At 43.8% G+C, this 24,024-nt stretch overlaps 1 protein-coding gene across 30 annotated transcripts in view; it reads right to left on the bottom strand.

Moving 5' to 3' along the window:
• Window positions 1–24,024, bottom strand: part of EPB41 (erythrocyte membrane protein band 4.1) — a 237,568-nt gene that overhangs the window by 192,175 nt on the left and 21,369 nt on the right. For 9 of the 30 annotated variants that reach the window (XM_074380389.1, XM_074380393.1, XM_074380391.1 and 6 more), the window contains exon 1: window positions 16,934–17,166. The exons of 2 other annotated variants lie outside the window; for them this stretch is intronic. The gene's annotated coding sequence lies outside the window, so the exon portion shown is untranslated. Of the gene's footprint in view, window positions 1–16,630; window positions 16,685–16,933; window positions 17,168–18,217; window positions 21,988–24,024 lie in introns of those variants that run through there. 19 more of the 30 variants (XM_074380397.1, XM_074380407.1, XM_074380409.1 and 16 more) reach the window with 8 other exon arrangements.

The following is a 24,024-nucleotide window of genomic DNA, read 5'->3' as shown; positions in this document are numbered from 1 at the left end:
TATCCCTAGTTTTGTATTCACAATTGTGTATTATTTTTCCTTAAAAAGTCTCTGTTGTTAAGTATTCTGAATACTGATGGAATAATTTAGTCTGCCTCGTATCATGTATGTAAGACATGTTTAAAAATCTTCCTTCCTGTCATGGATCTTGGGTACTATTCATCACAAGGTACAATATACCACAGGATTTTTATTGAGAACTTTTACTTCTTAAAAACATACTCAGCCAGAGAAATGTTACAGGTAAAAAAGATGATGAAATGGAAAAGTATATCTCATGGATAGGTGGTAAAGTATAGAAAAACAGATTGATTTACAATGACATTGTCTACTTTAGCAAGATGGAATACAGGTAAATAGTGAGAACATAAAAAACGGTTCAGGGGATGGATGCGGTGGCTCACGCCTGTAATTCCAGCACTTTGTGAGGCCGAGGCAGGTGGATCACCTGAGGTCAGGAGTTCGAGACCAGCCTGGCCAACATGGCAAAACCCTGTCTCTACTAAAAATACAAAAATTAGTCAGGCAGGGTGATGCGTGCCTGTAATCCCAGCTACTAGAGGGGCTGAGGCAGGAGGACTGCTTAAACCTGGGAGGCGGAGGTTGCAGTGGGCCAAAATCATGCCACAGCACTCCAGCCTGGGCAACAGAGCTAGATTTCGTCTCAAAAAAAAAAGTTTAAAAAAAAAATTCAGGGCCAGGTGCAGTGGTTCATGCCTGTAATCCCAGCACTTTGGGAGGCCGAGGCAGGACAATGTCTAGAGCCCAAGAGTTCAAGAACAGCCTGGGCAACATGACAAGACCTCATTTCCATCGAAAAAAAAAATTTTTTTTTTTTTTTAATTAGCTGGCGTGGTGGCATGTGCTTGTAATTCCAGCTACTCAGAAGGCTGATGCAGTAGGATCACTTGAGCCCAGGAGTTTGAGGCTGCAGTGAGTTTTGTTGGTGCCGCTGCACTCCAGCCTGGGAAACAAAGCAAGACTCTGTTGCTTTTTTTTAAAAAAAAAAAAAAGGAAGCAACATATTGTATAATTCTATCTATATTAAATGTCTAGAATAGGCAAATCTAGAGCGGCATAAAGTAGTTAGTGCTTACCTAGGACTGGGGTTGCAGGGTGGGGAATGGGGAATGACTGCTAATGAATATGAAGTTTCTTTTCAGGAGGATGAAAATGTTCAGAAATTAGATTGAGATGATGGCTGCACAACCCCACAAACACACTAAAAAACATTAAATCATATACTTTAAATAGATAAATCATATATGTTAATTACGTCTCAATAAAGTGGCTTTTTTTTTGGTTTTTTTTTTTTTTTTTTTTTTTTTTTTTGGTGACAGAGGCTGGAGGGCAGTGGCGTGATCTCTGCTCATTGCAACCTCCCATTCCCTGGTTAAAGCAATTCTCCTGCCTCAGCCTCCCAAGTAGCTGGGATTACAGGCATGTGCCACCATGCCCTGCTAATTTTTGTATTTTTAGTAGCAATGGGGTTTCACCATTGGCCAAGATGGCCTCAATCTCCTGACCTCATGATTCACCCACCATGGCCTCCCAATGTGCTAGGATTACAGGTGTGAGCCACCTCGCCCAGCCCTCAGTAAAGTTTTTTTTTTTAAAAAATGAAGGCCAAGGTCACAGCATATGTAAGCCAAGTACAAGGAGATTCTAAAGGAATGTCTTTTAAAATAATTAGTTCTCATTCATTAAGAGCACATTATGTGACAGATACTATGTTAAGCATATTACACATTATTTCTAATCATTTCAGCAGTTCTAAAACGTAGATATATCATTAAATGTTACACAAATTTAACAGATGAAGTAACTGAGAAGCAGGGAGAATACATAACTTGCCTAAAAACACACAGCAAGTCAGTACGACAGCCAGGATTCTAAACCACATTTATGACTCCAAAGATCTTTGACTGTATTGCACTGTTTCTTAGAAACAAGCCCAAGGACCTTGAATCAGTAACCTAGTTCTTCTATAATTAATGTTATATGTTACAAAGGATACCCCTTCAACATTTAAACTCAGCCTGGTCTAGGCACCAGATGTTCTATCGTAATCACACCAACCTATGTTTAGCACCACTTTCCTCAGCCTGACTTTGGACCCGATTAAGTAATAGGATCTCCTCAAACAAAACTCTCAGAAAAAAAACTGCAACAAACTAAACAGTAGTTTCCTTAAGGCATCAAATGGCATTAAGATTAGAAGAACGGGAAGGGAATATTTACTGAGAGCTATTTTGTTCCATGTTACGGAGCTATAGTCAGATATTATAAGATCGGTGGTAAACAGTAAAAGGAAAGCCTCTCTACCTCTACCCCAACACCCCTCGACTATTTGTGTTTCTCTTCTGTGAATGGTAATTAGATATTCCATGGGTAACAGTGGTCTCCCCTAAGGGTTATATAGACCTGGTGTTGATCACATGAAACAAGTGGGGCCTGTATCAGATATAACCATAGGCTAGTAAGATAAACTTTTTCCCCTCTCTGGCCTTCTCCTCTGTATTTAGAGATATCTGGATACGCTGGAGGCACTCCCAAGTGGCAGAGGTAAAGATGGCTTCTGCTACTAGAAAACATATGTGTTGTGGGTCAAGTAAGGAAGGTATCCCAATAGAAGACCACAAATTAACAAAGGTGTGCGTTTTATCTTGTGAGTCAGATATTACAGAAGCATACTAGTAACTCTGTACTTACTTCCCTTTTTCATCTCTGAGCCTTTAGTAACATACCAGATGTTACAGCCTGGTCTCAGCTGTGTTCTGCAGGAGTATTAAGAGAAGACTCTCCTCTGGGGTAGAAAATTAAAAGAAAGCAGCACCTCCTGAGGTCAGCAAGGGATTCCCCAGGGGAAAGTGAATCTTTAGGAACAAAAGTCCTTGCTGTGAGCTCCAATTACTCAACCCCATGTGCAGAATCTCCTTCTAAAGCCAACTCTGTAGGACCCCGGCTTTTATTTATTGAAATAGAAAGCAGATTTTCCCTGTCAAAAACAAAACCTTACTGTAAACCCAGGTCTATCTGACTCCAAATCCCGTATCCTTGCTGGCTATTACATCACATTGCCTCCCAAATATACCATTAATAGAAAATTGTTCAGCCAGAGAATCCTTTAAGAGAAGGAGAAAGGGAAGATGGGGGGAAAGAAGGGAGAGGGAGGGATTTCATCAAAGCAATAAAAACTCATTGTGGATTGGATGTAAAAGAAATATTTGAATTAATTAGCATATATGGAGAGTAGTATCTGATAACATAGCTAGCATTCAGTATGTGTTAATTTCCTTCCCTAGGAACAAAGACCATAGAGCCAAGTAGAAAATTGCAGTCTTAAGTTTTGGCTTTTAAGGAAGTCCAAATATTATGATATTAGAACAGATACCCAACACCAACAACAAAAAACTCTACATTTCCTTATTGAAAATATTTTTTCACAGGTAAAAAGAACCCAGAATTGGGGTGAATTCATCAGTTCTCTGTTTCAATCAAAAAGAGGAACACAATATGCACTTCTCCAAAATGAATAAAGACAAAAATATATGTAAATTCATGAATTCATTAAACTGCAAAATCACTTGCCTTTTTATTTACGATAATAAGGTGTATCTTTCTGTAACTGCTAAAAGCTGCACTTCAGATTGCAGGTCACTTGTGTACAAGTTCCCTTTTCAAAAACACCCTCCCAACTCAAACCCCTTCCTGTTTTTCAACTTTGTATGTTTACTTTCACATCTGCTGCAAAAGATAAAAGGAACAATGGAGACATCAACCACATGAATGTGTTCTACCCAACCGGAAATGAAGCACTCAAGCCAGACTTGCTGTGAAATGGGTCTTTAGAATACTCAAACTCAGGCATAAAAATGTTACAGTATAAGTCTGGATCAAATCCCAAGATTACCACTAGACAAAACCATGTGCTTTCTACATAGCTATATTACATATGTTTATATAAAACAATCATTAGACATATCCAATTTAAGTAGAACAATGCATAAGTCAATATGTAAAAATTATTCTCAATTAAAGACTATTCTCTCCCATCTCCAGGAGGTCAGATTTTATCAAAGGTTAAAGAGAACTAACATTTACTGAGTACCTACCTACGACAAGCACACTACAAGGTTTGTTTTTATTAGTTATTACTATAGATTCTCTGCAATGTAAGCATTATGCCCATTCTACAGAAGAAACTGAGGTATAGAAAAGTACTTTCACAAGATCACAATTAGTAAGAATCATTGGTTTTGACAAAAGAAGATCCAAATCTCACCTTCCCCACTTGCTCATGAACATAAGCAAAGGTATAGTTGTAAAGAATACTGGCTTTGAAGCAAATTTGCACTTGCTAGTTGTGTAACTTTGGACAAGTCACTTAACTTTTTGCCTTGTTAATACCTACTCCAAAGAGCTGTGGTGATGATTAAATGCAAAAATAATAATGGGTAACAATTATCTGGTGCTGGGCACTGTCCTAAGTATTTCATATATTAAGCCATTTAATCATCAAAACAACCTTAAAAGATATGTATTTGTATCATACTTATGTTACAGAATGATTAGAAGTGAGGTGATATGGTTTGGCTCTGTATCCACACCCAAATACCAACTTGAATTGTAATTTTTGTTTTTTTTTTAGTAGAGACAGGGTTTTACCACATTTGGCCAGGCTAGTCTCGAACTTCTAACCTCAGGTGATCCGCCTGCCTCAGCTTCCCAAAGTGCTGGGATTACAGGCATGAGCCACTGTGTCTGGCCTATATATATATATATATATATATATATATATATATATATATAGTATATATAATATACTATATATATGCGTATATATAATATATATTATATGCGTGTGTGTATATATATATATATATATATTTTTTTTTTTTTTTGAGATGAGGGTCTCCCTACATTGCCCAGGCTAGTCTCAAACTCCTGAGTTCAAGCAATCCTCAATCAGCCTCCCGAGGTGCTGGGATTATAGGCATGAGCCCCATCTTTTATATTTTTATCACCTATAACACAGAGTCCTGCTCACTGTAGATACTTAATATGTATTAAATGAAGGATCATGCCATTCCTCTGCTGATAATCCTCCCAAAAACTCCTGTCTCTGAATAAAATGCAAAGTCATTAACACAGTCAACAAGACACCACAATGATTTGCTCCTTCTCCTACCCAAGACCTCTCTGCATTAAACTCCTGCGACTTTTCCCTAGATCATTTTGACTCAACATGCTGAATCACTGTTTCTCACACACACCAAACCCGCTTAACTTTTGTGCATTTTGTTCCTTCTGCCTGGGATGCTCTTCACCCAGATACCTGCCCAGCTCACTGTCTTACTCCATTTTGGACTCTGCTCCAATGTTACCTTATCAGAAATGTCACTCTTATCTAAAATATATACCCCAACTGCCTCACTGTCTCCTATTCTACTTTCTCTGATCCTCACTAAAATCTGATGTCTTATGATCTATTCTTGATTTACACATTTATTATTTGTCCCCTACCACTAAAATGTAAGCTCCAGGCTAGGTGTGGTAGTTCACACCTATAATCCCAGCACTTTGGGTGGCCAAGGCAGGAGACTACTTGAGCCTAGGAGTTCAAGACCAGAATGGACAACATAGAGAGACCCATCCCTACAAAAAATTTAATTTAAAAATTAGCCAAGCATAGTGGTGTGTGCCTGTAGTCTCAGCTACTCAGGAGGCTGAGGTAGGAGGACTGCGTGAGCCCAGGAGGTTGAGGCTGCAGTGAGCTGTGACTGCATCACTGCACTCCAGCCTGGGAGGCAGAGCAAGACCCTGTCCCAGAAAAAGAAGTAAGCTTCACAAGAACAGAAACCTGTATTTCATTCACTGCTATGTACCAATGTACTTATGCCAGTGCCTTGTAAATAGTGGACAATCAAAAGTATTTATTACAGGAATAAGTGGTAGATGTTTTAGTTGTCTATTGCTGCACAGTAAATTAATCCCCAAAACTTGATGGCTTAAAACAGCAAATTTATTATCTCACAGTTTCTGTGGATGAAGAATCTGGGCATGACTTAGCTAAGTGACTTTGGTTTGAGGTCTTTTTTTTTTTTGAGATGTAGTCTTGCTCTGTCACTCGGAGGTGGAGTGTAGTGGCATGATCTCAGCTCATTACAACCTTCACCTCTCAAGATCAAGCGATTCTCCTGCCTCAGCCTCCCAAGTAGCTGGGACTACAGGTGCACACCACGACGCCCAGCTAATTTTGTATTTTTAGTAGAGATGGGGTTTTGCCATGTTGGCAAGGGGGTTCTCGAACTCCTGACATCAGATGATCCACCCACCTTGGCCTCCCAAAGTCCTGGGATTACAGGTATGAGCCACTGCACCCGGCCAGGGACTTTCATGAAGTTGCAGTAAAGCTGTCTACTGCATTTGCATTCATCTCAAGGCTCAACTCTGCCTAGAGAATCTGCTTCCAAGATCGCTCACACCAAAGATCTGCATCCAAGCTCCCTGACAGACCTTCTTTTTAACCACATGGACGTCTCTATAGGTTGCCTGACTGTTCTTAGGATATGTTAGCTAGTGGTCCAGGGAGAGGGAGAGAGCCAGAATCCCAAGACAGAAGCCACAGCATTTTATAACCTAATCTTAGAAGTGACATCCTATCACTTTTGCTGTATTCTATTCACTAGCCTCCATTCAAGGGGAGGGAATTACACAAAAGGCATGCATACCAGGAGGCAGGGATCATTAGGGGCCATAATAAAGGCTACCTATCAGGGTACGCATAATGAAAGTTTAAAAACAAAAAACAAAAAACAAAAAAACTTGCCCTTTAGTTATACATTCTTTAGTATATTTATTTAAATATGATTCTATGATCATTATGCAATTATTCATCCCAATGCTAGTCTTTTCAATCTTACGAAATACCAAAGAGAATACATTTCTTGTTAATCAGTGTTCATTAATGGTCACATTAGAGATAATACAACTAGCAAGGATAAGTCAACAAAAATAGCATCTGGAGAAAAAAAGACTTGTTGGGTAAATCTTGCTAAGTAGATGACACTGACCTTTTCTATTTAATCATTATAGGCATCATCTTTAGGAGATGGAATAACAATAAACAATCAGCTTTTTATATTAAAATTAAAGAAATAAAAATTGAAAGCTTACTTAGTAAGCTAGAGGAAATATCAATCTACTGTTAAGAAAGAAGCAGGTTGCTGGGTGCGGTGCCTCACGCCTGTAATCCCAGCACTTTGGGAGGCCAAGGGATCATATGAGGTCAGGAGTTTGAGACCAGCATGGCCAACACGGTGAAACCCTGTCTCTACTAAAATACAAAAATTAGCCTGGTGTTGTGGTGCATGCCTATAATCCCAGCTACTTGGGAGGCTGAGGCAGAAGAATGGCTTGAATCTGGGAGGTACAGACTGCAGTGAGCCGAGATTCCACCACTGCACTCTAGCCTGGGTGACAGAGTGAGACTCTGTGTCAAAAAAAAAAAAGGAAAGAAAGAAAGAAAAAGAAATAGAGGCCGGGCGCGGTGGCTCAAGCCTGTAATCCCAGCACTTTGGGAGGCCGAGGCGGGTGGATCACAAGGTCTAGAGATCGAGACCATCCTGGTCAACATGGTGAAACCCCGTCTCTACTAAAGATACAAAAATTTAGCTGGGCATGGTGGCACGTGCCTGTAATCCCAGCTACTCAGGAGGCTGAGGCAGGAGAATTGCCTGAACCCAGGAGGCGGAGGTTGCGGTAAGCCGAGATCGTGCCATTGCACTCCAGCCTGGGTAACAAGGGCAAAACTCCGTCTCAAAAAAAAAAAAAAAGAAAAAAGAAAAAGAAATAGAAAAGTTTAAGGCTAATTACACATACCTGATGATCAGAATTTAAAAGTGCATCACATAGCCGGGCGTGGTGGCTCACACCTGTAATCCCAGTACTTTGGGAGGCTGAGGTGGGCGGAGCACAAGGTCAGGAGTTCAAAATCGGCCTGGCCAATATGGTGAAACCTCGTCTCTACTAAAAACACCAATATCAGCTGGGCGTGGTGCAGATGCCTGTAGTCCCAGCTACTTGGGAGGCTTAGGCCAGAGAATCGCCTGAACCTGGGAGGCAGAGGTTGCAGTGAACCAAGATTGTGCCACTGCACTCCAGCCTGGGCAACAGTGGGAGACTCTATCAAAAAAAAAAAAAAAAAAAAAAGTGCATCACAGCTGAGCATGGTTCACACCTATAATCCCAACACTTTGGGAAGCCAAGTCAGAAGGATCGCTTGAGGTCAGGAGTTCGAGACCAGCTTGGGCAACATCATAAGATCCTGTCTCGATAAGAAAAATTTTTAAAACTGGCTGGGCATGGTGGCATGCACTTGTAGTACCAGCTACTCAGGAGACTAAGGTGGGAGGACTGCTTGTGTCAGGAGTTCAAGGTCAGAATGAGCCATGATTGCCCCACTGCACTCCAGCTGGGCAACAGAATGAGACAGAGGATAAGAAAATACCAATAAATCTTCGGAGAGTAAGATACCTTTAAAACCTCTCTACCAGGCTTCTTATTCTTGGTCTCCTCTCCCGTAAGTAGTTCTTCATTTACTTGGCAACAACTATATCCAACCTAAGAAAATTATCTGGAGACTATCTAAATATAATTTTATGGGCCAGGCGTGGTGGTTCACGCCTGTAATCCCACCACTTTGGGAAGCCAAGGTGGGAGGATCATGAGGTCAGAAGTTTGAGACCAGCCTGACCAACATGGTGAAACCCCATCTCTATTAAAAATACAAAAATTAGCCAGGCACAGTGACATGCACCTGTAATCCCAGCTACTCAGGAGGCTGAGGCAGGAGAATTACTTGAACCCAGGAGGTGGAGGTTGCAGTGAGCTGAGATCGTGCCATTACACTCTAGCCTGGGTGACAGAGCAAGACTATATCTCTAAAATTAAACTATATATATATATATATATATATATATATACACACACACACACACACACACACACACACACATATATATATAATCTTATAAATAAAATACTATTTACATTTTCACTAAAAAAAACCCCACAAATATACTATGTGGATTTTCTTGCCTCCAAAAGCAATTGTGTTATTTCAAGTGTTGAGGATGCCAGAAAGCTTGAAGATTTAAAAATAACCTCACAAAGAGCTCATATTCAACACCAGATGGAAAGAAATTACTCTAAAGACACATGTGTAGGAGGACATATATACAATATCATATGATACCATCATGCAAAAGGTTTATATAATTACATAATTCCATCAAGATTAGCAAGGCTGCAGGTAGTAAGCTGGCAATAGTGTCGATCCTCTGAATCATTAAAAAAAGAGAAAAGGGCAAGAAACAGCAAGTGGGTGGTAGCAAAAAAAAATTTTAAAGCCTTTACTTTAAGCTGCCTTCCATGTGTCCCTAATGCTGAAATGGCTGGCAGGTAAAATTTGAGGGCTTAAATCCTTGGCACTCTTGAGAGTCCTGCCTGTGTCCATATGGCCAAAATCTGGGGAGGGAGGAGGGAATGGGATGAATTTCAACAATCTGCATGAAATGTATTATTAAGGTGAAACACTCTTCACTTGAATACATGTAGAACTTCTCATTGGCAAATTAAAATATGTGCTTGGCATCTAAGTTAAACTGCATTTCTTTATAACAAATGTTTAAAGATGCACCATTAAGATCCCATTGTGTTAAAACGATTTTAATAGGATTACTTAAAAATATATGTAAGTACTAATAGCTGTATATCAATCACAACTAAATCTTGGCCTATACTATGTATTCATAAATTGCCAAAAATTTACATTTCTATTACACTTATGGGTTACAGGCTTAAATTTAACCAATTCAAAATAACTCTATTAGCTAGGTGTGATGGCGCACACGTGTAGTCCCAGCTATTCGGGTGGCTGAGACAGGAGGATCACTTGAGCCCAGGGGTTCAACACCAACCTCAGCAACATAGAGAGACCCCCATATAAATTATTAAAAATTAAAATAGGCCAGGCACCATGGCTCACACCTGTAATCCCAGGACTTTGAGAGGCCAAGGCAGGCAGATTTCTTGAGCCTAGGAGGTCAAGACTACCCTGGTCAACATGGCAAAACCCAGTCTCTACTAAAATTAATATTTAAAAAGATGAGTCAGGTGAGTAGCCCCAGCTACTCAGGAGGCTGAGGTAGGAGGATCACCTGAGCCTGGGAAGCCGCGGTTATAGTGAGCCATGATCGCACCAATGCACTCCAGTCTGGGTGATGGGAGTGAGACCACGTCTCCAAATAAACAAATAAATCATCCTGCGCTTCAATATAGGATTAAAGCTGGGAGTTTTTGTTTGTTTGTTTGTTTGTTTGTTTTTTTAAAAGCTGGGAGTTTTAATCTGGGAGTTTCTCACTCCAAACTTTTCTATTTGTAACTTTTTTATAGTTTAACGCAGATATTATAAAAACATCCATGGACAAAAGTTCTCTGAGTGAATATTAATGTAAAAAGTACCAAAACCTCAGTCTATGTTGTGTCCAGTGCTATGATTCAAACATATAGAGGGCCTACCAAAAGCTGATCTGCATTAGGATGATTTTGGAGGAGGATAGAATCAGGTTGCATCTATTAATAACAATTAACTACAGGAGCATAGATTATATCCAATCTTATTGAATTATTTCCACCTATTTCAAAAAAAAAAATTGAGGTGTTCCTGTCCCTATTAATAGATATTAGATAACAAAATAGAATTATAGATATATATTGAATATAGAATTAGATAATAGAAAATCTTAATAGAGCATCTGTGGTTTATTCCAATCTATCAATATAAATGCACAATTTTATATATATATATACACATATATATATACACACATATATATACATATATATACACTTTTTTTTTTTTTTGAGACAGACTCTTGCTCTGTAATCAGGCTGGAGTGCAGTGGCGCAATCTCGGCTCACTGCAACCTCCGCCTCCTGGGTTCGAGCGATTCTTCCGCCTCAGCCTCCTGAGTAGCTGGGACCACAGGCGCACGACACCACGCCTGGCTAATTTTTTTGTATTTTTAATAGAGACGGGGTTTCACCGTGTTGGCCAGGATGGTCTCGATCTCTTGACCTCATGATCCGCCCACCTCAGCCTCCCAAAGTGCTGGGATTACAGCGTAAGTAAGCCACTGCACCTGCCCACAATTATATTTCTTATCCATTCCATCAGACAGAAGATCTTGCCCCTTCCTACCCACCCTGCCAAGATTTCTTTAGCCTTACTCAAGCTCTACTCCACATAACTCAGAAACAATTTTAATCTCTGTAATTAGAGATCGCCCTGAGAGTTGAGGGCCTAGATTAATTGGGTGGAACTGAACCAAAGAATCATCAGCTATGGAAGAGGAAGAGCAGCAATTTAATAAACAATCACAGTTTAATTCACATAACTTGGAGATAGATAACCGCAAAAAGAGAACTGCTCTTAATAATTGCAATAATAAAAATAATAAAACAGGCCAGGCACAGTGGGTCACACCTGCAATCCCAGCACCTTGGGAGGCCAAGGCGGGCATATCAAGAGGTCAAGAGATCCAGACCATCCTGGCCAACATGGTGAAACCCTGTCTCTATTAAAAATACAAAAATTAGCCGGGCATGGTGGCACACACCTGTGGTCCCAGCTACTCGGGAGGCTGAGGTGGAGGAATCGCTCGAACCCAGGAGGCGGAGGTTGCAGTGAGCTGAGATTGCGCCACTGCACTCCAGCCTGGTTGCAGAGCAAGACTCTGTCTCAAAAAAATAAATATAATAATAATAATAAAATAATAAACAATTTAAAAGCATGATGCCAGAATGTCTCTGGAATTTCTATACAGAAAGAACTTTGGGGCTGGGTGCTGTGGCTCATGCCTGTAATCCCATCACTGTGGGAGGCCAAGGCAGGTGGATCACCTGAGGTCAGGAGTTCAAGACCAGCCTGGCCAACATGGTGAAACCCTGTCTCTACCAAATACAAAAATGAGCCAGGCATGGTGTTGCACACCTGTGGTCCCAGCTATTCGGGAGGCTGATGTGGGAGAATTGTTTGAACCCAGGAGGTGGAGGTTGCAGTGAGCCAAGATCATGCCATTGCATTCTAGCCTGGGTGGCAGAGCAAGACCCTGTCTTGAAAGAAAATGAAGGACTTTTAAGGATAGCAATTTTTTTTTTTTTTTTTTTTAGTAGAGACGGGGTTTCACTGTGTTGACCAGGATGATCTCGATCTCTTGACCTCGTGATCCACCCTCCTAGGCCTCCCAAAGTGCTGGGATTACAGGCGTGAGCCACCGCGCCCGGCCAAGGATAGCAATTTTTAAGGATAACAATTTGACTGGAAGGAGAGAGATAATATTTGGATATCAAGCTCCCAGTTCCCACCCAAACTGCATGTTTACTTAGGGTGACTTAGGGGAAGCTGATGAAGTTAGTAAGTAGGGGATATTAAAGTCTCTTCAAGCCACTCCTTGAATTATACTGGCTGCTGTTCTCCAAAGTTCAAAGAGCTAGCCAATTTTTTTTTTCAAATATTTCAAGTGGATACAATCCCATTTAAATCAAAATAATCAGCAAAATAAGTATAAACACACTTTCATCATAATCAGATTTTCCCACCAAATTTTCCCAAAACCAGTATTTGAAGCAAAGTGTCAGTAAGGTGCATATTTCTAAATGAGATCAGCACTCAAAGAAAGAGAAAGAAAGAAAAAAAAAAGAGGCTGGGCATGGTGGTACACACCTATAATCCCAGCACTTTGGGAGGTCAAGGCGGGCAAATTACAAGGTCAAGAGATCGAGACCATCCTGGCCAACATGGTAAAACCCCGTCTACTAAAAATACAAAAAATAGCTGGGTGTGGTGGTGCGAGCCAGTAGTCCCAGCTACTCAGGAGACTGAGGCAGGAGAATCCCTTGAACCCAGGGGCAGAGAATGCAGTGAGCCGAGATTGTGCTGCTGAACTCCAGACTGGTGACAGAGCAAGATTCTGTCTAAAAAAAGAATATATATATATATATATATATATATATATATATATATATATATTAACAAATCCAGGCCAGGGTGGTGGCTCATGCTTGTAATCCCAACAGTCCCAACACTCTGGGAGGCCAAGGTGGAAGAATCACTTGAGCCCAGAATTTGAGAACAGCCTGGGCAACAGAGAGAGACCTAGTCTCTACAAAAAAAAATTTGTTGTTAATTAGTTGGCTGTGATGGCTCACACATGCAGTCCCAGCTACTCAGGAGGCTGGTATGGGAGGGTTGGTTGAGTTTGGGAAGTCTATAGTGAGCCATGACTGTGCCACTGCACCCCAGCTTGGGTGACAGACCAAGACTCTTGTCTCAAAAAAAAAAAAAGACAAGAAAAAGAAAAATACACTGGCAACACTTATGCTGTCCTGCCTCTTCAATAACAAGGCAATAGACTGTGGTCTAAATGTATACTCCTCTTGAATTCAGAACCGAACTCAGCCCCTGATGGCCACTGATATTCTAAAGTTATGAAATCAGATTACCAATGTTAAATTGAATTTCTACATTCAAAAAACAATGTGAGCACACCCTATCATTCACACCAAATATTACACACCAGTCATGGTGGCTTGCATCTGTAATCCAGACTAGGCCAGGCACAGTGGCTCATGTCTGTAATCCCATCACTAAGAAGCAGAGGTGAGAGAATCATTTGAGCCCAGGAGTTTGAGACCAGCCTGGGCAACATGGCAGAACACCATGTCTTAAAAAAAAAAAAAAAAAAAAAAAAAAAAAAAAAAAAAAAACTGGGCATGGTGGTATATGCCTATAGTCCCAGCTCTTCAGGAGGCTGAGATGGGAGAATCACTTGAACCCAGGAGTTCAAGGAGGCAGTGAGCTAGGATCACACCACTGCCCTCTAGCTCAGGCAACAAAGTGAGAACCCTGTCTCTAAAAAAATAATATATACAGGGCCAGCATGGTGGTTCACACCTGTAATCCCAGCACTTTGGGAGGCCAAAGGTGGATCACTTGAGGACAGGAGTTCAAGGTCAGCCTGGCCAACATGGTGAAACCATCCCTACTAAAAATACAAAAATTAGCTGGGTGTGATGGTGCACACCTGTAGTCCCAGCTACTCAGGAGGATAAGGCAGGAGAATGGCTTGAACCCGGGGGCAGAGGTTGTAGTGAGCTGAGGTCACGCCACTGCACTCCAGCCTGGACAACAGAACAAGACACTGTCTCAAAATAAATAAATAAATAAATACACACACACACACACACACACACACACACACACACACACACAGAGAGAGAGAAAGAGAGAGAGAGAGAGAGAGAGAGAGACAGAGACAGAGACAGAGACAGAGAGAGATGGCAAAGCAAGGGTTACTACTGAGTAGTTCTATTTGGTTGGACAATACAAGGAATGAGGAGAATAAAGGTGGAAAGGTAGATTGTAGCCATATTGCATAAGAACTTACAAGACATTTGGTATAAGACACTTAGTGAATGTTGGGAGAGGGTGGGTGAGGTGGCTAACGTACATCTGTAATCCCAGCACTTTGGGAGACCTAGGCAGGAGGATCCCTTGAGCCCAGAAATTCAAGACCAGCCTAGGCAACATATTGAGACTGTCTCCACAAAAAATAAAAAGAAATTAGCCAAGCATGGTGGCACACGCCTATAGCCCCAGCTACTAGGGAGGCTAAAGCAAGAGGATAACTTGAGCCCAGGAGTTCGAGGCTGCAGTGAGCCATGATCATGCCACCGCACTCCAGCCTGGGTAACAGATGAGACCTTGTCTGCTTAAAAAAACAAAAAACAAAAAACAAAAAACTGGGGGGGAAATTTGGTAAAACCTACAGATTAAAAACATTTATTTCTAAGTCTGAATTCAAACATACAAGGAAAAATGTATAGTTTTATTAGAAGAAAGAGGAATCAGAGGGTTGGCACTCTGAACTTATATTTAACAATGAGTTCACCTTTTTTTTTTTTGAGACAGTTTTGCTCTGTTGCCCAGGTTGGAGTGCAGTGGTGCAATCTGGGCTCACTGCAACCTCTGCCTCCCAGGTTCAAGCGATTCTTCTGCCTCAGCCTCCTGAGCAGCTGGGATTACAAGCACACACCACCATGCCCTACTACTTTTTTGTATTCTTAATAAAGATGGGGTTTCACCATGCTGGCCAGGCTAGTCTCGAACTCTTGACCTCAGGTGATCCACCTGCCTTGGCCTCCCAGAGTGCTGGGATTACAGGCGTGAGCCACTGTTGCTGGCCAAGTTCACTTTTAATAGTGGCAAAGATATACTGTACGTGTTTCCCAAGGTATATGAATACTATCTATCTTTACCTTAATTATAAGCTTCTTACAGAAAGCACTCGAATTAACTACTTTGATGCTAAGGCAATCTGCTGTTCAGTTATTACATCTATTTTTGAATCTGCCATTTATTGAGTGCTTACTGTATGCCAGATAGCATGTACTCTACATGGATTATATTAACAATACCCCAAACCAAAAATTTTACAACTGGCAAAGAACTGATTACACTTTCAATTTACAAAAAAGGAAAATGAAGAGTACGTCAAGCTTCCATAAAAAGTAGAGGTTAGTGCTACGTTAACAAAATTGGGACGAGAAGAAATATATACAGGCTATTGATTAAAGATATTTTTCCCTTTAATCCACTAAAATTTTTGCCAGGACTGAGAATACAGAAAACAACAATGAGCAACAGCACTGACTACAGTACATCCTCAAGAGAGTATAAATCCACTCTAATAATATCCAAGACACAGACACAACCATTTCTTGCAATTTTCCCTAAAAACAGAAGGGAGCAAAATAGCAGCTGTGAAATCACCCAGACTACTGAAAGAAAAAAAAAAAGAAAAAGAAAAAGAAAAAGAAAGGAAAAAACTATCTCCTAATGAGCAACCACATGCAAAAAACAAGTCTCCACAGACTAGTCATTTACGGCAGGGTATAGGGTGCAGTTAGAGAAACAACAGGATGACAATCGCGATCATGTGGCCAGAAACCAGTCCATCAGCAATCTGCTTCACGTGAGATCACTTTCAAGAGAATGTCTGCTCTTGGGGAACGTGACCTTGTTTTGGCAAAAGCCTCCCCGGCAGTAAGGGCCTGCTGGTGCGTCTCGGAGGGCGAGCGCAGAGCCGGCCTCCCCACAGGTACAGCAGCCCAGCGAGCACGGGGGAAGATGTCCAAGCCGACAGATGCGCGAACTGAAAAAGGAGGTCACGACGCCGAGAGAACAGATTTAACCCTCTGCTCGCTGGGGACCCTGAAGACGAAGCGGGGAGAGCGTCTGACTGCCCCGGGTTCGAGGAACGTGTTGTTCCACGAGGCAGGCGTCGGTGGCGGGAAGGCCTGCGAAGTCCCGCCCGGCTTCCCCGCAGCCCTGAGACTGCGCCTGACTTCTGCAGACGGCCCCGCTCCCTCGCCAGGAGGAAATCGCTCCGCGGCCGCGCGCAACACCTTCGCCGTCCGAAACCTGCGATTCTCCGCGTTTGGTTTTCTGCCGAGGCGCCTGCCCACTGCACCGTGGTTGACGCGCCCGAGGGGACCGACTTACCCTCGTCAAAAATACACCCCAAGCCCAACTTTCCAAAGCTCCCGCGACGCAACCCCTTCCCCTTCCCCTCGCCTCGGCGGCTCCGGCCGGCCCCTAGCTCCTCAGGCCGCGTCCCGGCTCGCGCCCCGGCGTGCGCACGAGGCCCCTCCGCGGGAGAGCCCGCGCCCCGGCCCGGGGCCTGTAGGGGGCTGCAGACAAAGAGGCTGCAGCGCCGCCGCGGCCGCCAGGACCGTCCCCACGGGGACAGCTCCACGCCCCCCTCCCCGCCCCGTCTCCCGCGCCGCCGCCCCCGCCTCGCCTCACCGGTGGCTCCGGGGCCGGGCTCCCGCGCCCCTCGCTGCCGCAGCCAGACGAACAATGGCAGGAGGAGGCGCCGGCGTTCCAGGCTCGGGCCCTCTGCGGCTCGCGGGCCCGCGGGCTGCTGCTGGCTGACTGACTAAACCCACCAGCCGAGGGAGGGAGCGAGCGAGCGAGCAGACTAGCGGCCCTGGCGCGCGCCCTCCCGCCTTCCCTCGGCGAGACGAGGCTGGCCCGGCCCGCAGCCCGCCCGCTCGCCCGCGCCCCTCCCCCTCGGTTCGCCACAACATTGTAGTAAATTTCTATTGGGCCGCGCCGGAGGGAAGGAGGGGGCCGGGCCCGCGGCCCGTCCTCCCATTGGCTGAGGCCAACTTCTAGCTCCTCTTGTTTCCCCCCTCCCCTAGGCCGGTAAGCAGAGGAGAGGGGAAGGAAAAAGAGAGGAAAAGGCAAGGGGCTGGCCACGTGTGCGCACGCGCAAGCTGAACCCGGTCTGAAGCCGGGGTGTTCCGGGATCCCGCAGCACCCACGTGGGGCCTGAGGCAGCTAGAGCCCTGGACGAAGGTGAGATCCTTTCCTCCTGGAGGAGACCCAGGTAAGACGCTGAGATTTGGTAGCCTCAGAGAAAGACCTCACATAGAGGTTGTAGCCAGGCCACCCCAACGCTTAGTGACCTCCCGTAAGTCACTCAGCTTCTCTATGCCTCAGTTTCCCCATCCACTAGTTTGACTGTGTCTAGGCGCCCTTCCCACCCTGACATTCGGTGAGACTTTACCTCTCCTACCAGCTGTGTAAGGGCTGAAATGGAAGCTAAGTATTGAGGCCACGCCAAGACTGAACCTGTCTTCTGCGTTTAAGGATCTTCTAATTCCCCACTGGCAATCTCAAAATTATAAAGACTTAGCTTCCGAGGTCTGGTCTCCAGATGAACTTAGGGTTGCTCTGACAATTGCTTGGTGTGTCTTTATTTCCTTCCAGAAGTGTCAGAGACTCCCTAACCCTTCATACTCCCTGCTAGGCTGGTCTCTGAACAGGCTTCAGACCCACCGTGCAGAAAGAAGGCTTGTTTTAAGCATGATGCCTAAAAAGTAAGATAGGACCTGGTGTTCCATTTTATAGATGAGGAAACTGAAGCAGAGACTTAGACCTGACAGGATAAAAAGCCAGGCAATCTGACAGCAGAACCTGTAGATAACCAACTAGACATTTCCTGATATCTCATCACAGCCCCTTCACACTCCCAGCACAGCCTCTAGAAACAGATGGCCTGGGTTACATTCTTAGTCTCCATACCTTCCTAATTGTTTGATTTTCCCCGTGCTTCATTTTTCAACACCATAAAAGGAGATAGATAATATGTCCAAGTAGCTGGGACTCCCACCTATAGTGGGAGGCTGAGACAGGAGGATTGCTCAAGTCCAGGAGTTCAAGGCCACAGTGAGCTGGGATCATACCATTCCACTCCAGCTTGGGCAACAAAGCAAGATTCCATCTCTAAAAACAAAAATGGGGGTTGGGGAGAGAGAAAGATAATAGTAGTTCCTATCTGATAGAGTTTCTGTAAGAATTAGGCTAAGTGTGGTGGCTCACACCTGTAATCCCAGCACTTCGGGAGGTCGAGGCAGGCAGATCACCTGAGGTCAGGAGTTCAAGACCACCCTGGCCAACATGGTGAAACCCCATCTCTACTAAAAATACAAAAATTAGTCGGGCGTGGTGGCAGGCACCTTTAATCCCAGCTATTCAGGAAGCTGAGGCAGGCGAATCACTTGAACCCAGGAGGCAGAGGTTGCAGAGAGCCAAGATCACACCATTGCACTCCAGGCTGGGCAACAAGGGCGAGATTTCATTTCAAAAAAAAGAATTAAATGAGTTAAAATATATAAAGGGTTTAGAGCAGTGCCTAGCTCAAAATAAGATCTATGTGCATTAATTATTACTACTATTTGGAGACTAAAATATGGACTGAGAGGTGTAGAACCGGCAAATGTAATCATGTATTTGTTAAGCATGCAATTGTCAGCACCGAGCTGAACGTGTTATGTAAATTGTCTGTTTGAAATATCATAAAACCCCTTGAAAACCACCTGACTACACCATCTAAAAGCACCCTTGTCCTTGTCCTTGTGCTTTAACTTACTTCATAGCACTTACCCTACTTGACATTTGACTATATATTTATTATTTACTGTGCCTCTCAAATAAATTGCTGTAATCTAGACCCACTAGACTGCAAGCTCAGGAGGATAGGAACTGTATCTGTATTTATCTCCTATGTATCAGTATACACTCAATAAATGTTCGTTGAACCAGTTAATGAATGTCCTCATTTTATATATAATGAAACTGAGGTAAGGTCAGGTGACTTGGCCAGGGTCATTCTGTGTACTAAGGGTGAAGCACCTGTTTGTTTGCGTCTTTTTGTTTTGAGACACAGTTTTGCCCTTGTTGCCCAGGCTGGAGTGCAGTGGTGTGATCTCAGCTCATTGCAGCCTCTGCCTCCCAGGTTCAAGCAATTCTCCTGCCTCAGCCTCCCGAGTATCTGGGCATGTGCCACCACACCTGGCTAATTTTGTATTTTTAGTAGAGATAGGGTTTCTCTGTGTTGGTCAGGCTGGTCTTGAACTCTCTATCTCAGGTGATCCACCCGCCTCAGCCTCCCAAAATGCTGGGATTACAGGCATGAGCTACCGTGCCTGGCCGCACCTGTTCTTGAATACTCTGGTCTCCTGCCTCAAGTCCTCAGGTTCAGCCATGCTTCTTATTCAGGGTTCTAATCCTACCACCTCTGTGCCTCAGGCTTCCTTCACCAATCAGACAGGAAAGTCTGGTACCATGAAGGATGACGATAGATCAATCACCAGTGGCTTACTACCTCTACCACCACCAAGTTATCCAGCAAATTCAGATTCATGAAAACCAATAATCTCTATGCCATGAAGTGCTAGCCATCGGCACATCATATTTAAAGATGCTGGCTGGATGCACAGAATGTGTAGCATTTAGTAATCATTACCCTGAAAGTAAGTAGAGGTCTCAGGCTAACAGAAAAGGGCTAGACACAAGGCAGGTATGAACCACCCTGAAATTCAGAGTGCCATGCAGTAGCAATTCAAAATCCAGTTGCCCAGGCTTTAGAATCTGAAAGACCTGAATTCCAGTGCTGGCTTTTAATTATTGGCCTGCACATGAAAGGGCTTTGTAAACTGTAAAGTACTATCCACACATGAGGAACTTTTGTTATTTTAGACAAGTATCTTCACTTGTTAGGCTAAGTGCCCAATCTCTGAGTGTTGCCAGGCCGATCACATAGTAGGATGTGGGGGTATAAATAAGACCTAATATGAAGGCAGAAAAACTACTTTACTCCTTGGCTCATCTGCCCTCTCAGACTTCTGCAAAGCAGACATCCAGTCCCAGCTCACCCTGCAGAGACTGTCATCAGGTACTAAGGGTAAAGGTCCCAAGCACCATCTCTGAGGCTAATTTCCTAGGCAGAAACAGCTCTGCTCCATGCTTACATCTGGGTGGCGGCTGTGCCATGCTCCAAGCCCCAGGATGGGGTCCCTAAGGGCCATCTCTATCTCGCCTGCCAGCTGATCCCACCATTACCTCCCCACCCCCTACCCCTTGTGTTCCTTCCTAGGGAATACAGGCCCCGCTAGCTGCCTGTTAGCCCCTGGAGCAGTCAAGGGCACTAAGCAAAAAAAAAAAAAGGAAAAAAAATGACAGCGTGAAAGGGTCTTAATCCTTCCCCACTGCAAACTGAACCCAAGCAAAAGCAAACATCAGCTGCACATAAGAGGGTAAAATTAGATGGTGAAATTAGGTGGTGACCAGTGGGGAAGGCCAGGGAGCACAGATGAGGCCTCAGATGACCTAGCAGAGATGAGATTGGAAGAAAAGGGGGGAGAGGTGGGGGAACCATACCCAAATCTGGGACGTGGGCGGATTAGGGACACAGACGGCCTGAAGCCCAGTGATAGGGCACAGAGAAAATGTTTGTCTGTTGTGGAGGGTGGCAAGAGACTGAAGAAGGCCTTGAAAAGCCGGGCCCACCAGCAAAGTGTTCTGAACAGTACCATTGAATGAAAACCGATGCTGGCACCAAAAGTACATGAAGAGTAGTGCTTGCCATCCTGTGCATGGCCATAAAAGTCACAGTCATTTCAGACTTGTAAACACAAATGATAAATCAAACAGGCTATAATGGGATGGGAATTACCATTCATACAGTTTGAGATGGGGATTATTTTTACTAGTAGTACTTGAATTGTTCATAGAAAATTTAGAAATACGAGAAAAAATGTAAGTCACCATAAAGCCACCAGTCAAACACAACTACCATCAATATTTTCAGGGGACCTTCCCTTCTGGTACCTTTTCTTATATGTTTACTTGTTTTTTGAGACAATGGTCTTACTCTTTCGCCCAGGCTGGTGTGCAGTAGCATAGCCACAGCTCACTATAGCCTTGACCTCCTGGGCTCAAGCAATCTTCCGACCTCAGCCTCCCAAGTAGCTGGGACTACAGGTGTGCCATCATGTCCAGCAAATTTTTTTAATTTTTTGGTAGAGACAGGGTCTCATTGTGTTAACCAGACTGGTCTTGAACTCCTGGCCCCAAGTGATGGGATTACAAGCATGAGATACCACACCCAGCCTTATGTATACTATCTATCTATCTATCATATTTATCTATTTTTGAGACACAGTCTCTGTTGCCCAAGTTGGAGTGCAGTGACATAACCATGGCTCACAGCAGCCTTGGCCTGAGCCAGAGCAGTCCTCCTTCCTCAGCCTCCTGAGTAGCTGGGACTACAGGTGTATGCCACTACGTTTGTGGAGCTGGGACTACAGGCATATGCCACCATGTTTGTAGAGATGAGGTCTCCCTCTGTTGTCCAGGCTGGTCTTGAACTCCTGGGCTCAAGCAATTCTCCCACCTTGGCCTCACATAGTACTAGGATTACAAGCATGAGCCACAGCACCTGGCCTTATTTTTATTTATTTATTTATTTATTTGTTTATTTATTTATTTTATTTTTATTTTTTATTATTTTTTTTGAGACGGAGTTTCGCTCTTGTTACCCAGGCTGGAGTGCAATGGCGCGATCTTGGCTCACCGCAACCTCCGCCTCCTGGGTTCAGGCAATTCTTCTGCCCCAGCCTCCCGAGGAGCTGGGACTACAGGCACTCACCACCATGCCCAGCTAATTTTTGTATTTTTAGTAGAGATGGGGTTTCACCATGTTGACCAGGATGGTCTCGATCTCTTGACCTCGTGATCCACCCGCCTCAGTCTCCCAAAGTGCTGGGATTATAGGCATGAGCCACCGCACCTGGCCACATATGTTTATTTATTTAATTTATTATTTCAAGAGATAGGGTCTCATTCTGTTGCCCAGGCTGAAATGCAGCTGTGCAATTATAACTCACTGCAGCTTTGCACTCATGGGCTCAAGCAATCCTCCCACCTCAGCCTTCCAAGTAGCTCAGATTACAAGGACAGGCCACTGCACCTAGCTTCTTCTCTGTGTACTTTTCAATGTACATATATTAAATCATATGAAATTGCTGGTTTTATAAGTTATAAATGATTAAATATGGCCAAGTGCAGTGGCTCACGCCTGTAATCCCAGCACTTTGGGAGGCCAAGGCAGGTAGATGATGAGGTCAGGAGATCGAGACCATCCTGGCTAACACAGTGAAACCCCATTTCTACTAAAAATACAAAAAAAATTAGCCAGGCGTGGTGGTACATGCCTGTAGTCCCAGCTACTCAGGAGGCTGAGGCAGGAGAATCACTTGAACCCAGGAAGCAGAGGTTGCAGTGAGCTGAGATCGCACCACTACATTCCAGCCTGGGTGACAGAGGGAGACTTTGTCTCAAAAAAAAAACATCAGGGCCGGGCGCGGTGGCTCAAGCCTGTAATCCCAGCACTTTGGGAGGCCGAGGCGGGCGGATCACAAGGTCAAGAGATCGAGACCATCCTGGTCAACATGGTGAAACCCCGTCTCTACTAAAAATACAAAAAATTAGCTGGGCATGGTGGCGCGTGCCTGTAATCCCAGCTACTCAGGAGGCTGAGGCAGGAGAATTGCCTGAACCCAGGAGGCGGAGGTTGCAGTGAGCCGAGATCGCGCCATTGCACTCCAGCCTGGGTAACAAGAGCGAAACTCCGTCTCAAAAAAAAAAAAAAAAAAAAATCAAATATGAACAATTTCATATGTCTCAACCTAATGCTTTTTTTTTGTTTTTTTCCGTAAAGATATCTCACTCTGGAGCCCAGGATGAGTGGCACAATCAGCCTGGCATCTGACAACAGCGCAAGACCTCTGTCTCAAAAGAACAAATTATAATACACAAGGCTACCTGTTCCACTCACGTTTGAGATAAAAGCCAAAGAAACCAGCAGATGCAGTACTTTTGTACAATTATTTGCCTTTCATATTTGAAACACAGAGTATGTTTTGACCTCTTCGATAGACTACACCTTGCTTACAAAAATTGTCTTAAACAGTTTTCCATGCACAGTAAAAGCAATAAACTAAATGTGATTAAAATCTGTACATTGGCGCTGCTGTGGAGACATGCCAAGAAACAAGGAGCAGAAGGAAGAAAGTTGAAATTGTAAACGTGGACCTGGTGGATAGTTGTTATGGCATTTCTTTAGGCCTTCGAATTCATAGGTTAGAACTGGATAGTCCCTTAAAGATCAGGAGGTCCAAGCTTCTAACTTACAGACAGAGTAGGAAATGGATCCAGAGACTGGAAGGTACTTGCCCAAGATCACACAGCACAGTGGTGGCAGAGCCCAAATTTGAACCCAGGTCTTCCAACTCCTACTATAGGATTCTGTTCACTGCCTTCTTCCAAGTCCAGCTATATTTGCTCTCCAAAGCCATTCTACAGCCATAAAACCTAGGAATATCTGAGCTGGAAGGGATTTTAGAGATAATGTATTATTAAAAATGGTAATAGGCTGAGTGCAGTGGCTCACACCTGTAATTCGAGCACTTTGGGAGACCAAGGTGAGCAGATCACCTGAGGTCAGGAGTTCAAGAACAGCCTGGCCAACATGGTGAAAACCCATCTCT

The sequence above is a fragment of the Saimiri boliviensis genome, chromosome 11 (genome assembly GCF_048565385.1).
Source record: "Saimiri boliviensis isolate mSaiBol1 chromosome 11, mSaiBol1.pri, whole genome shotgun sequence".
Taxonomy (NCBI): Eukaryota; Metazoa; Chordata; class Mammalia; order Primates; family Cebidae; genus Saimiri; species Saimiri boliviensis.
This window is presented reverse-complemented; position numbering and strand designations above follow the sequence as displayed.